Source organism: Salmo salar, chromosome ssa13 (assembly GCF_905237065.1).
Source record: "Salmo salar chromosome ssa13, Ssal_v3.1, whole genome shotgun sequence".
NCBI classification, from domain to species: domain Eukaryota; kingdom Metazoa; phylum Chordata; class Actinopteri; order Salmoniformes; family Salmonidae; genus Salmo; species Salmo salar.
This window is the reverse complement of record NC_059454.1, coordinates 90,536,279-90,551,150: the sequence shown is the minus strand read 5'-3', so window position 1 is coordinate 90,551,150 and position 14,872 is coordinate 90,536,279. Positions and strand designations below refer to the sequence as shown.

General features: G+C 41.5%; 1 protein-coding gene and 1 pseudogene across 1 annotated transcript in view; one reads left to right on the top strand and one right to left on the bottom strand.

The window, feature by feature from the left end:
* The window catches only part of LOC106568239 (anthrax toxin receptor 1-like), a 47,746-nt pseudogene that overhangs the window by 5,553 nt on the left and 27,321 nt on the right, over positions 1-14,872 (bottom strand).
* Positions 1-14,872, top strand: part of LOC106568237 (AP2-associated protein kinase 1) — a 110,094-nt gene that overhangs the window by 68,825 nt on the left and 26,397 nt on the right. The window lies entirely within an intron of this gene.

The window sequence follows — 14,872 nt, the reverse complement described above, 5'->3', positions numbered from 1 at the left end:
GTGTGCGCGGTTTTATACACCTGTCAGAAACGCGTGTGGCTGAAATAGCCAAATCCATTAATTTGAAGGGGTGTTCACATACTTTTGTATATATAGTGTATTTACCAACATCTCTTCCCTGGGTTTGCTGTGTGACAACAGGCCGGAATGGGTCTTAAGTTGGAAAACAACCACATTTGATCAGGAACTGGGCGTGGCTACGTAACATAAAGTGAACAGTACCTTTATAGGGGAGTACCATTTCTGGGGACTGATGGGTTTGTGCATGCCATTGTTGAGAGTGCGTGTTGGTGCCATGTCAAACTCCTGCTCTGGCATCTTGACACGGGCATTCTTGGCTTTCTCTAGTTTGGCCCCCTCCTCAGTGGAACCCTTGTCGCCCCAGCGGACCTGAACAGGGACAGGCAACAACAGTCAGTGGCAGGGGAATGGTAATATAATGAGCAGAGCTGAGCCGTAATTGGATGAAGGGCACAGCAGTCCGGGCACAACAGTCAGTGCATGTCTTTCTCACCTCCATTCTCTTGATGCCACCCACACCTCGGCCACCGTAGTATGAGGCATCCACAGTGGGCCACCTCTTCTTGGGATACCCGTCCTCGTCCTCATCCTTACAAAGAAGACAAAGAGATCCCTCTTATGGTACCCTTGCCCTATAATGTTCACGATATCAGATGCCTTCAACTCAACCAGTGATATTGTTGCAAACAAGTAGAGGTCATGCTAAACTTCATGTCCTGGTCAAGTTCAACCAAGTCACACAAATATATACAGTACCAGTCAAACGTTTGGACACACCGAAGGGTTTTTCTTTATTTTTACTATTTTCTACATTGTAGAATAATAGTGAAGACATCAAAACTATGAAATAACACAAATGGAATCATGTAGTAACCAAAAAAAGTGTTAAACAAATCAAAAAATGTTTTTTATTTGAGATTCTTCAAAGTAGCCACCCTTTGTCTTGATGACAGCTTTGCACACACTTGGCATTCTCTCAACCAGCTTCATGAGGTATTCACCCGGAATGCATTTCAATTAACAGGTGTGCCTTGTTAATAAAAGTTCATTTCTGGAATTTATTTCTTTCTTAATGCGTTTGAGCCAATCAGTTGGGCTGTAACAAGGTAGGGTTGGTTTACAGAAGATAGCCCTATTTGGTAAAAGACCAAGTCCATATTATGGCAAGAACAGCTCAAATAATTAAAGACAAACGACAGCCCATCATTATTTTAAGACATGAAGGTCAGTCAATCTGGAAAATGTCAAGAACTTTGAAAGTTTCTTCAAATGCAGTCGCAAAAACCATCAAGCGCTATGATGAAACTGGCTCTCATGAGGACCGCCACAGGAAAGGAAGACCCAGAGTTACCTCTGCTGCAGAGGATAAATTCATTAGAATAACTGCACCTCAGATTGCAGCCCAAATAAATGCTTCACAGAGTTCAAGTAACAGACACATCTCAACATCAATTGTTCAGAGGAGACTGCGTGAATCAGGCCTTCAAGGTCGAATTGCTGCAAATAAACCACTACTAAAGGACACCAATAAAAAGAAGAGACTTGTTTGGGCCAAGAAACACAAGCAATGGACATTAGACCGGTAGAAATCTGTCCATTGGTCTGGTGAATCCAAATTTGAGTGATTGAGTGCTGCATCTGGCCTCCACAATCACCCGACCTCAACCCAACTGCGATGGTTTGGGATGAGTTGGACCGCAGAGTGAAGGAAAAGCAGCCAACAAGTGCTCAGCATATGTGGGAACTCCTTCAAGACTGTTGGAAAAGCATTCCAGGTGAAGCTGGTTGAGAGAATGCCAAGAGTGTGCAAAAGTATCATCAAGGCAAAATATGGCTACTTTGAAGAATCAAATAAATATTTTTTTTTTGTTTAACACTTTTTTGGTTACTGCTTTATTCCATAGGTGTTATTTCATAGTTTTGATGCCTTCACTATTATTCTACAATGTAGAAAATAGTAAAAATAAAGAAAAACCCTTAAATGAGTAGGTGTGTCCAAACTATTGATTGGTACTGTAAGTAGCATGGCATCCCTGTGGTGTGTGACCATAGAGTCTCCCTGTTATAAACTGCATCCGCATCTAAGAGCCTGAAAACAGTTACAGTATACAGTAACTAAACTTGTGGCATGACCAAACTCCTCTCTCTACCTAAAGAGCTGGGCTGCTATTCAGTTTACTGGACAGAGAGTCAAAAACAACTCCATCCATCTGGAATAAGGTCAGACAATCTGCCCTGTCAGGTCCTGGCTGCATTGCCCCTCTCACCTACACTGCAGTCCAGTCACTCTCTTGGTTGGCGGTCCACATGCAGACAGAGTGTCCTTTGGCAGGAGAGCCAGGAGGCCAACCTCCCCTCACAAAAAATATGTTTATATATAATAAAAACACACATACATACATACATGATATTTGCCATTTAGCAGAATTTTTTTCCAAAGTGACTTACGGGTGGTTCTGGAAATCGAACCCACTATCCTGACGTTGCAAGCGCCATTCTCTACAAACTGCGCTACAGAGGACTGAAATGGTGCTGTACAGATCAGGACCTTGGGTGATTGACTGACCTTGTGCTTTTTTTACCAGTGTGATTTCTTTAGGTAAAGAAGGGAGTTTAGTTTGTGTGTGTGAGCGAGAGAGAAACCTAATTTAGCCTGACCATGGCTTTTTGTTGCCTCTATATTATCTTCCATAACTACCCACTGGGCACGCACGTCAATTCAACGTCTATTCCACGTTGGTTCAATGCAACTTCATTGTAATGACATGGAAACAACGTTGATTCAACCAGTGTGTGCCGAGTGGGTACCCTCCTCGGGTACCAGTCCCTATGCCCTGCTACATTTTGAAACCAACTCATGTTGTTCTGATTGATGACATCGATGCCTCAATGCTGAACGTCTGCCTCTGTCGGGTTAAAATGGAAAATGACAGCTGTGAGTCAATAACTATCTAATCCCTATTATGCTCCTGCAGGTTCAGAGCTCTTTGAGGCAGAGACAGCTGGCTGTTTCAGAGCAGACAACAGGAGACAGAGAGAGACACAGAGAGCCTTACAACAGGGTATGATAGTGATGTTTAAACTCTACAAGGTCTAGAAACAAAGTATATTAGACTACAAGATTTACTCACTGAGCTGTCCTCCAGTACCGGAGGTGGAGGCTCATGGATGATCTGCAAAGATGGAAAAAGAAACTGAATCATAATCATGAAAAATTGTGTTTTCCATTGGCATACTGTACATGGCAGCGTCTCTGCTGGGGTACAGGAAATGAGTTTGAATTTGAGAGTGTGATAATGAGAGAATGGTTTGATGACAGAGTGTTACCTACAGTGCCTAGTGAAAGTCTACAGTACACACCCCTTGCACGGTCTTTACAGAAGGTTTATTTGCTGTATTGTCATGCAGAATTATTTAACAGCCTTACTGCAAACAAAATGGATAATTTGGAATGGATTTTTTAACATAGGCGTTCTTCTTTTCACTTTTTCATACAGGCCAGTAATGTGGAGTGAATGCAATGTTGTTGATCCTCTTTATTTTCAAGTATTGTGGCGGCAACATCATATTATGGGTACACTTGTCACCGGCAGGGACTGGGGAGTTTCTCAGGATAAAAAAAAACATGAAAGGAGCAAAGAGCAACATCAAATCAAATTGTATTGGTCACATACACATGGTTAGCAGATGTTAACTTCTCTGGGCTAGGTGGGACGTGACCGTCCCACACTATTCAACAGCCAGTGAAATAGCATGGCGCGAAATACAAAACAGCAAAAATCTCAATTTAATTTTCTGAAACAATCAACTATTTTACACCATTTTAAAGATAAGACTCTCGTTAATCTAACCCCATTGTCCGATTTCAAAAAGGCTTTATGGTGAAAGCATAAAATTAGATTATGTTAGGACATAAACTTCACAAGAAAATCCACATAGCCATTTTCCAAGCAAGGACATGAATCACAAAAACCAAAAGTACAGCTAAAATATTCACTAACCTTTGATGATCTTCATCAGATGGCACTCATAGGACTTCATGTTATACAATACATGTATGTTTTGCTCTATAAAGTTCATATTTATATCCAAAAACAACATTTTACATTGGCGCGTGATGTTCAGAAAATGTATTCCCACCAAAACTGCCGGTGAATGTGCACATCAATTTACAAAAATACTCATCATAAACGTTGATAAAATTTACAACAGTTATTGAAAGAATTATAGATACACTACTCCTTGACGCAACCGCTTTGTCAGATTTCAAAATAACTTTACGGAGAAAGCACATTGTTCAATATTCTGAGTACAAAGCTCAGCCATCGAAGCAAGCTACACAGCTACCCGCCAAGTTCTGGCATCAACAAAACTGAATTAGTATTATAAATATTCTCTTACCTTTGCTGATCTTCGTCAGAATGCACTCCGAGGACTCCTACTTCCACAAGAAATGTTTGTTTTGTTCGAAATACTCCTTATTTATGTCCAAATACCTCCGTTTTGTCTGTGCGTTCAGATCACTATCCAAAGGCAAAGGCGAGCGCAGTACCAGAGACGAAAAGTCAAAATGTTCCATTTCCGGTCGTAGAAACATGTCAAACGTTGTTTACAATCAATCCTTAGGGTACTTTTAACATAAAATGTCAATAATATTCCAACCGGACAATAGCGTATTCATTCCAGGAGAAAAAGAAGGAACGGCGTGCTCGCGGGATCGCACATCACCAAGCCCTTTGTCCTCAGGCAGTCCACTCATTGACTGAGCTACTATTCTCTGCCCAGTAACAGGAGAATCATGAAAAAAACTTTCTAAAGGCTGTTGATAGCCAATGGAAGCCTTAGGAAGTGCAACGTGACCCCACAGACACTGTAGTTTCGATAGGGATTCAAAAGAACTACAATTATCAGATTTCCACACTTCCTGGTTTGATTTTTCTCAGGTTTTTGCCTGCCATATGAGTTCTGTTATACTCACAGACATCAAACAGTTTTAGAAACTTCAGAGTGTTTTCTATACAAATCTACTAATAATATGCAAATATTTGACTCTGGGCCCGAGTATTAGGCAGTTTGCTCTGGGCACGCTTTTCATCCGAAATCGAAAATACTGCCCCCTATAGCCTAAAAAGTTAATGTGAGTGTAGAAAAATGCATGTGCTTCTAGTTCTGACCATGCAGTAATATCTAACAAGTAATCTAACTATTTCACAACAACTACCTTTAACACACAAGTGTAAAGGAATGAATAAGAATATGTACATATAAATATATGGATGAGCGATGGCCGAACGGCATAGGCAAGATGCAGTAGATGGTATAGAGTACAGTATATACATATGAGATGAGTAATGTAGGATATGTAAACATTATATAAAGTGGCATTGTTTAAAGTGACTAGTGATACATTTATTACATCCATTTTGTAATTATTAAAGTGGCTAGAGATTTGAGTCAGTATGTTGGCAGCAGCCACTCAATGTTAGTGATGGCTGTTTAACAATCTGATGGCCTTGAGATAGAAGCTGTTTTTCAGGCTCTCGGTCCCCGCTTTGATGCACCTGTACTGACCTCACCTTCTGGATGATAGCGGGGTGAACACCAGTGGCTCGGGTGGTTGTTGTCCTTGATGATCTTTTTGGCCTTCCTGTGACATCGGGTGGTGTAGGTGTCCTGGAGGGCAGGTAGTTTGCTCCCGGTGATGAGTTGTGCAGACCTCACTACCCTCTGGAGAGCCTTGCGGTTGTGGGCGGAGCAGTTGCCGTACCAGGCGGTGATACAGCCTGACAGGATGCTCTCGATTGTGCATCTGTAAAAGTTTGTGAGTGTTTTTGGTGACAGGCCAAATTTCTTCAGCCTCCTGAGGTTGAAGAGGCGCTGTTGCGCCTTCTTCACCACACTGTCTATGTGGGTGGACCATTTCAGTTTCTCCGTGATTTGTACGCCAAGGAACTTAAAACTTTCCACCTTCTCCACTACTGTCCTGTCGATGTGGATAGGGTGCTCCCTCTGCTGTTTCCTGAAGTCCACGATCATCTCCTTTGTTTTGTTGACGTTGAGTGCGAGGTTGTTTTCCTGACACCACACTCCGAGGGCCCTCACCTCCTCCCTGTAGGCCGTCTCGTCGTTATTGGTAATCAAGCCTACCACTGTAGTGTCGTCTGCAAACTTGATGATTGAGTTGGAGGCGTACGTTGCCACGCAGTCATGGGTGAACAGGGAGTACAGGAGAGGGCTTAGAACGCACCCTTGTGGGGCCCCAGTGTTGAGGATCAGCGGGGTGGAGATGTTTCCTACCCTCACCACCTGGGGGCGGGCCCGTCAGAAAGTCCAGGACCCAGTTGCACAGGGCGGGGTCGAGACCCAGCGTCTCGAGCTTAATGACGAGTTTGGAAGGTACTATGGTGTTAAATGCTGAACAGCATTCTTACATAGGTATTACTCTTGTCCAGATGGGTTAGGGCAGTGTGATTGCGACTGTGTCGTCTGTGGACCTATTGGGGCGGTAAGCAAATTGGAGTGGGTCTAGGGTGTCAGGTAGGGTGGAGGTGATATGATCCTTGACTATTCTCTCAAAGCACTTCATGATGACGGAAGTGAGTCGTTTAGCTCAGTTACCTTAGCTTTCTTGGGAACCGGAACAATGGTGGCCCTCTTGAAGCATGTGGGAACAGCAGACTGGGATAGGGATTGATTGAATATGTCCGTAAACACACCAGCCAGCTGGTCTGCCCATGCTCTGAGGACGTGGCTAGGAATGCCGTCTGGGCCAGCAGCCTTGCGAGGGTTAACACGTTTAAATGTTTTACTCACGTTGGCTGCGGTGAAGGAGAGTCCGCAGGTTTTGGTAGCGGGCAGTGTCGGTGGCACTGTATTGTCCTCAAAGCGAGCAAAGTTGTTTAGTTTGTCTGGGAGCGAGACATCTAGGTCCGCAACGGGGCTGGTTTTCTTTTTGTAGTCCGAGATTGACTGTAAACCCTGCCACATTCCTCTCGTGTCTGAGCCGTTGAATTGCGACTCTACTTTGTATCTATACTGACGCTTAGCTTGTTTGATTGCCTTGCAGAGGGAATAGCTACACTGTTTGTATTCAGTCATGTTTCCGGTCGCCTTGCCCTGATTAAAAGCAGTGGTTCGTGCTTTCAGTTTTGCGCAAATGCTGCCATCAATCCATGGTCTCTGGTTGGGGAAGGTTTTAATAATCGCTGTTGGTACAACATCACCGATGCACTTGCTAATAAACTCGCTCACCGAATCAGTGTATACATCAATGTTGTTGTTCGACGTTATCCCAGTCCACGTGATTGAAGCAATCTTGAAGCGTGGAATCAGTGTTGAACAGACCTGAGCATGGGTGTTTCCTGTTTTAGTGTCTGTCTATAGGCTGGGAGCAACAAAATGGAGTCGTGGTCAGATTTGCCGAAAGGAGGGCGAGGGATGGCTTTGTATGCGTCGCAGAAGTTAGAGTAACAATGATCCAGGTTAAATGTTAGAGGAAAACCCGCTGTAGTCTTCTGAGAACCTATTTTTCAGCGAGACAATTATACGCATTTTAATGCCAAAGACACACCAGACTGGCTTTCCAAGGTGGTGAGTGTTCCTGAATGGTCCAGCCTCAGTCCTGACTTAAATCTGCTTGAAAATCAGAGACGTGGTTTGAATATTGCTGTCCTACAATTATTCCCAACCAAATTTACTGAACTTGAGCAATTCTTACAAAAACAATAGATATACAATGAGTATACAAAACATTAAGAACTGCTCTCTCCATGACATAGATTGACCAGGTGAAAGCTATGATCCCTTATTGATGTCACTTGTTAAATCCACTTCAGTCAGTGTAGATGAAGGGGAAGAGACCGGTTAAATAAGGATTAAGCCTTGAAGCAATTGATACATGGCTTGTGTATGTGTGCCATTCAGATGGTGAATGGGCAGGACAAAATATTTAAGTGCCTTTTGAACAGGATATGGTAGTAGTTGCCAGGCGCACCGGTTTGTGTCAAGAACTGTAACGTTTGAGTTTTTCCACGCTCAACAGTTTCCCATGCGTATCAAAAGTGGTCCACCACCCAAAGGACATCCAGCCAACTTGAAACAATTGTGAGAAGCATTGGAGTCAACATGGGCCAGCATCCCTGTGGAACGCTTTCGAGACCTTGTAGAGTCTATGCCCCGATGAATTGAGGCTTTTCTGAGGGCGAAAGGGGGGTTGCAACTCAATATTAGGAAGGTGGTCCTAACGTTTGGTATGCTCGGTGTATGTTGTCCTAAGAGATGTGCAAAGTTGGTAGAATTGTATTCAAAATGATACACAGTTGTAATGGATGCTAGTATTAACTCTGGGGTGTGAAAAAATATCAAATTGAATCCCTTTTTAGATGTCATTTTTAAGCTGCTGTGCAAGGGGTGTGTAGACTTTCACTAGCGACTATATTCATTTTTTGTATGTTTGTTTTTAGAGGTACTGTAGATGAAACACAATCTCATAAACAAGTACTGCAATATCGTAATGCACACACACACTTCACAAAATGATTACAAAAAGTATCTCCTCATGGACTTTCATTGGGACAAGATGGCTGACGTACCACTGTGCAGCAGAGAGGCCAGAACCACCAGAGCAGAGCCAGCGTCAGGAGGAGCAGCAGGATGAGCAGAGCTATGGCCAAGAATGTCCCGTCAGACTGGGGGAGGCCGAGAGAGGAAATGAGGTCAGAACCTGGTGTAGGTAAACTAAAATCTGTGCTTGAACACAAGCTATATTACCCCCCAGGAATAGACATGGAAGAGTACAGTACTAAAATTTGTCAAACAATTAGAAGCACAACACTGTGTAGAGAAGTGGCGAGGGGTTGATACTTACACAGCTGACAGAGGTGATGGTGACAGAACTAGATATGAAACTCAGGCCATTGTTCATACTGACGTGGAGGGTAGCTGCCCTGAGGGAGGTGAGAAGAAGGTGAGATGACTGCACTGTTTGTATATTTTGCTCTAATATCCTTCAACACATCTGTTTTAATTTCAGAGACTGAGTGCTTTTCTGAGAAAAGTCGGAAGTTTACATACACCTTAGCCAAATACATTTAAACTCAGTTTCACAATTCCTGAAATTTAATCCTAGTAAAAATTCCCTGTTTTAGGTCAGTTAGGATCACCACTTTATTTTAAGAATGTGAAATGTCAGAATAATAGTACAGACAATGATTTATTTCACCTTATATTTCTTTCATCACATTCCCAGTGGGTCAGACGTTTACATACACTCAATTAGTATTTGGTAGCATTGCCTTTAAATTGTTTAAATTGGATCAAACGTTTTGGGTAGACTTCCACAAGCTTCCCACAATAAGTTGGGTGAATTTTGGCCCATTCCTTCTGACAGAGCTGGTGTAACTGAGTCAGGTTTGAAGGCCTCCTTGCTCGTACACACTTTTTCAGTTCTGCCCACAGATTTTCTATTGGATTGCGGTCAGGGCTTTGTGATGGCCACTCCAATACCTTGACCATGTTGTCCTTAAGCCATTTTGCCACAATTTTGGAAGTATGCTTGGGGTCATTGTCCATTTGGAAGAACCATTTGCGATCAACCTTTAACTTCCTGACTGATGTCTTGAGATGTTGCTTCAATATATCCACATAATTTTTCTTCCTCATGGTGCCATGTATTTTGTGAAGTGCACCAGTCCCTCCTGCAGCAAAGCACCCCCACAACATGATGCTGCCACCCCCGTGCTTCACGATTGGGATGGTGTTCTTCGGCTTGCAAGCCCCCCCCCCCCCCCCTTTTTCCTCCAAACATAACGATGGTCATTATGGCCAAACAGTTCTATTTTTGTGTCATCAGACTAGAGGACATTTCTCCCAAAAATATAATCTTTGTCCCCATGTGCAGTTGCAAACCGTAGTCTGGCTTTTTTTTTTGGTTTTGGAGCAGTGGCTTCTTTCTTGCTGAGCGGACTTTCAGGTTATGTCGATATAGGACTCGTTTTACTGTGGATATAGATACTTTTGTACCTGTTTCCTCCAGCATCTTCACAAGGTCCTTTGCTGTTGTTCTGGGATTGATTTGCACTTTTCGCACCAAAGTACATTAATCTCTAAGAGATAGAATGTGTCTCCTTCCTGAGCGGTATGACGGCTGCATGGTCCCATGGTGTTTATACTTGCGTACTATTGTTTGTACAGATGAACGTGGTACCTTCAGGTGTTTGGAAATTGCTCCCAAGGATGAACCAGACTTGGAGGTCTACAATTTTTTTTTCTGAGGTCTTGGATGATTTCTTTTGATTTTCCCATGATGTCAAGCAAAGAGGCACTGAGTTTGAAGGTAGGCCTTGAAATACATCGACAGGTACACATCCAATTGACTCAAATGATGTAAATTAGCCTATCAGAAGCTTCTAAAGCCATGACATCATTTTCTGGAATTTTCCAATCTGTTTAAAGGCACAGTCAACTTACTGCATGTAAACTTCTGACCCATTGGAATTGTGATACAGTGACTTATAAGTGAAATAATCTGTCTGTAAACAATTGTTGGAAAACTTACTTGCGTCATGCACAAAGTAGATGTCCTAACCGACTTGCCAAAACTATAGTTTGTTAACAAGAAATTTGTGGATTGGTTTAAAAACGAGTTTTAGTGACTCCAACCTAACACGGAACACAAACCGGCTGCGCACTTGCATAAATTTTATTTTGTCCCCCCACACCAAACGCGATCACGACACGCAGGTTAAAATATAAAAACAAAATCTGAACCAATTACATTAATTTGGGGACAGGTCGAAAAGCATTAAACATTTATGGCAATTTAGCTAGTTAGCTTGAACTTGCTAGCTAATTTGTCCTATTTAACTAGCTTGCTGTTGCTAGCTAATTTGTGCTGGGAAATAAACATTGAGTTGTTATTTTACCTGAAATGCACAAGGTCCTCTACTCCGACAATTAATCCACACTTAAAACTGTCAACCAAATAGTTTCTGGTCATCTCTCATCCTTCCAGGCTTTTTCATCTTTGAACTTATATGGTGATTGGCATCTAAACTTTCATAGTATTACACCGACCGGCAACACAGTTCGCCTTTCAATCACCCACGTGGGTATAACCAATGAGGAGATGGCATGTGGGGTACCTGCTTCTATAAACTAATGAGGAGATGGGAGAGGCAGGACTTGCTGCGCGATCTGCGTCAGAAATACGCGCGCGAGCAGTGTGTGTGCAATAATTTAAAAACATAGATTTCCAATTTATTTAGCAACGTTCGCGCACGCGACTGAGCGGTGTGGTCAGCCTATAAGTGTATGTAAACTTCCGACTTCAACTGTATGTCTTGAAAGCAAAGGAGATGTAATGGGTATGTAAAATAATATATATGTTTATCTTAGCGTTTCATGAGTTGGTTTGGCATGCATCAATTTAAGCAGTGAGGATATGAGAGTTAAACAGTCACTAACGTCCCCTCCTCCTCCAATACTGGAGCTGGACACAGCAGGTAGGTGTCTCTCACGACCAATGGTCTTTTCACTATGGGATTATAGAAGAGAATGCATTGTATTATGTGTGTATATGAATACCTAATACTGTGGATCATGTGCCTCATTATAAATCCTATACAGTAGCTATGCATCCAGCTAGAGGTGCATGGAAATCAAATCTAAAATAAAATCAACAAAATACAGTACAGTAGCTAATTCATTACCAAACGGTGCTATTAATTTAACTATTTATCTTAGTTAAAATATCATAATTTCAAAGAGTTGTAGATCAAAGAGGACTTCAAAGACTATAGTTGAAATTGAAATACTTTGAGACAAATTGTGAAAATTCCTTTCTTTGTTATTGTCTTTGTGGCCCTTTACTTGTGGAAAATGAAGCAACTGAAATCCTTCAGAGTGAGTGTGGTTTATTTACCCTGGCCGAGAGAACATTCAGTGTGTGCAAATGAACTTAAGATCCACATTCCTTCTGTACATCTGAGAAGCCTTAAGTATTCAACCAGATTAAGTAAAGTGAGGCTGCGTGTGTGTGTAGGGGAGTGAGGAAGGACAGACCAGAAATCATTAGGATTTGTAATAACAGTGGGCATGCTATAACCCCCTCTTGCTTGTGGCTAAATCAAACGTAGCCCCATTTCGCATAATGCCTCAGGGAAGAATGCAGAAATGTTCAGTGTAAAGAATTGGACTACTCTCTACGGAATATTGCTTGTCAAAGGATATTATTGCAAGTCCCTTATCCATGGAACTTTTGGAGATTCTAGATGAAATAAACCCTTGCCCTTAAAGCTTCAGAGAGCCTTCTACCTAGCTTATCAGAGACACTGAGGCTACAGCAGATGTGCTAGATCAGTTTTGGATGAGTGAAAGGAACAAAGAAACCTCATTACATCTCCAACTCAGATCTGTTTGTGCACTGCTGCCGACTCCATTGGTGTGGAATTTGCAACCAGACAGTGGTTTGCAACTTTGGAGCGAGGGTAATCTCTTGCATCAAAATATTTGTGCCACAAGTGCAAAGAAGTTCTTTCTTGGTCCAATGTTCTGTCATGTGTAGGGCACCTTGTGGGATACTGCTGTTCTACATTGGCCCAATGAAATGGTTAGGTAAGGAACATAAAGACTGAGCTACACGTGTGGTCCCGTGACAAAAAAAATCAATAATAATAATTAAGACAGGCAGAAATTGTCTTGAGAACCCAACTGGTGCCTGTTTGATCTAATGATCTTTCTTTCAGGCTCATTCCTTTAGGTTCTTTCGTACAGGATGTTTGAAATCCTTCTCTTTTGTATTTGCCTGTTTCATAGTCACAGTCAATAACAGCCAACTCACTGTGACATTGCTGAAACAAATCTCTTTCTAAGCCTCATTACCCTGCACTCAGAACCTTGTGTGAAAGTTAGAGATTCTTTCCAGATCATTCAAAACAGGGGTGTTACTGATGGGATTCATTAAGGTTAATGTTCGGGAAATTGTAGATACCGTAACTTCCACTTACTCAAAGTGAGAGTGTCGTTGATGCGGAAGCTACAAAGGACCTTCCCCACCTCGCGGGCATGTGAGAAACCATTTCCTTTCACTACCACCTGGAAGGACTCTAAGGCAGGATGAAAGGGAGAGAACAATCATCAATGCCATCTGTTAATCTTGATAATCATAAGTAAAGTGGAATTACAGTTGATAATGATATTTTCAAATCCTTATTTCTTGAGGCCAAAAGCTTCCCAATTATGCATAATGATACATCCCACTGGGCACACCACGTCATTTCAACGTGGATAATTGGGTAATATTTGGTAGATGCACTGATCAATGAGATTCCAAACTATTTTCATCCACTCAAAAAATGTTTTTTGAATTCCCAACGTGTTATCACTATGCCTTCAACCATCTAAAAGCACAATTAAATTCCAATGGAAAATCAATGTCTGATTTCTGGTTTAGTTGTCACCTAAATGTGTTATCAATGTGCTTTCAACCATTTAAAAGCACAACAACATTTAAATGGGAATACAATGTCAGATATTTTGTTTATTTATACAACAACTTAATGTGTTATCAATGTACGTCATCTAATAGCACAACCAAATGACCTGGACTGCAATTGAGATTGCATTAAACTACATGGTGCAAGTGATCAATGCCATATGAGATTCTGTTCAGATAACTGTAGCAATTGTGAAGATTTCCACAGAACTGCGACCCTGAACATGCACGATTTCTATGATTACATAAGAAGACATTTTACAGGAACCTCAAAATGTGCCATGGATGTTACAAATTTTAAGTTTGAATAAATACTGTTACATTCGTTTGTACGATAGCCTTAACATTAAGCTATTTACTGTCTTACAAAAGTAATATTGAATTGTGTTTGGTTGACAATGCAACCAAATATAAACATTTAAAGGAGATGTATCTATTACTTGGATAGTTCAATCTTAGCCACTGGCTTAATCTGCTTTTTTTTAACTTGTATTAGCTGAAACCCTAGGCCTATATGTATTGTAAACAATAGCTGTTGATGACTTCCCAAATGCTATCTACATATCTACATATATCTACATATAATTTGCTCTGTTGAACCTACCCTTTGGAATGACTTAGATAGCAACAGTGAATCTATTAAGTGGAGACTTCTCAACAATCATTCTCATGATAACACATGGTTATAGTCAAATATCAACGCTAAGCAGGGCTGGGTTTGGTTAAAGCCCTGGATGGGAGACTGAAGGGATAGCTGTAGATACAGCACATTTGGAAGGTATTCAGACCACTTGACATTTTGTTACGTTTCAGCCTTATTCTAAAATGGATTAAATAGTTTGTTTTCCTCCTCAATCTGAACACAATACCCCATAATGACAAAGCAAAAACAGTATATCTTTTTTTCTTCTTCAAATTAGTAAAAAAAAAAACTGATATCGCATTTACATAAGTATTCAGACCCTTTACTCAGTACTTTGTTGAAGCACCTTTGGCAGCGATTACAGGCTCAAGTCAAATGTTATTTGTCACATGCACTGAATACAACAGGTGTAGACCTTACAGTGAAATGCTTACATACGAGCCCTTAATTAACCAACAATGCAGTTTTAAGAAAAAAAAGAAATAATTAAGAGCAGCAGTAAAACAATAATAGCGAGGCTATATACAATGGGTACCGGTACAGAGTCAATGTGAGAGGGCACCGGTTAGTCGAGGTAATTGAGGTATTATATACATGTACTGTAGGTAGAGTTATTTAAGTGACTTATGCATAGATAATAACAGAGAGTAGCAGCAGCGTAAAAGAGTGAAGAGGTGGTGGGGGGGGGGATCAATGCAAATAGTCTGGGTAGCCAT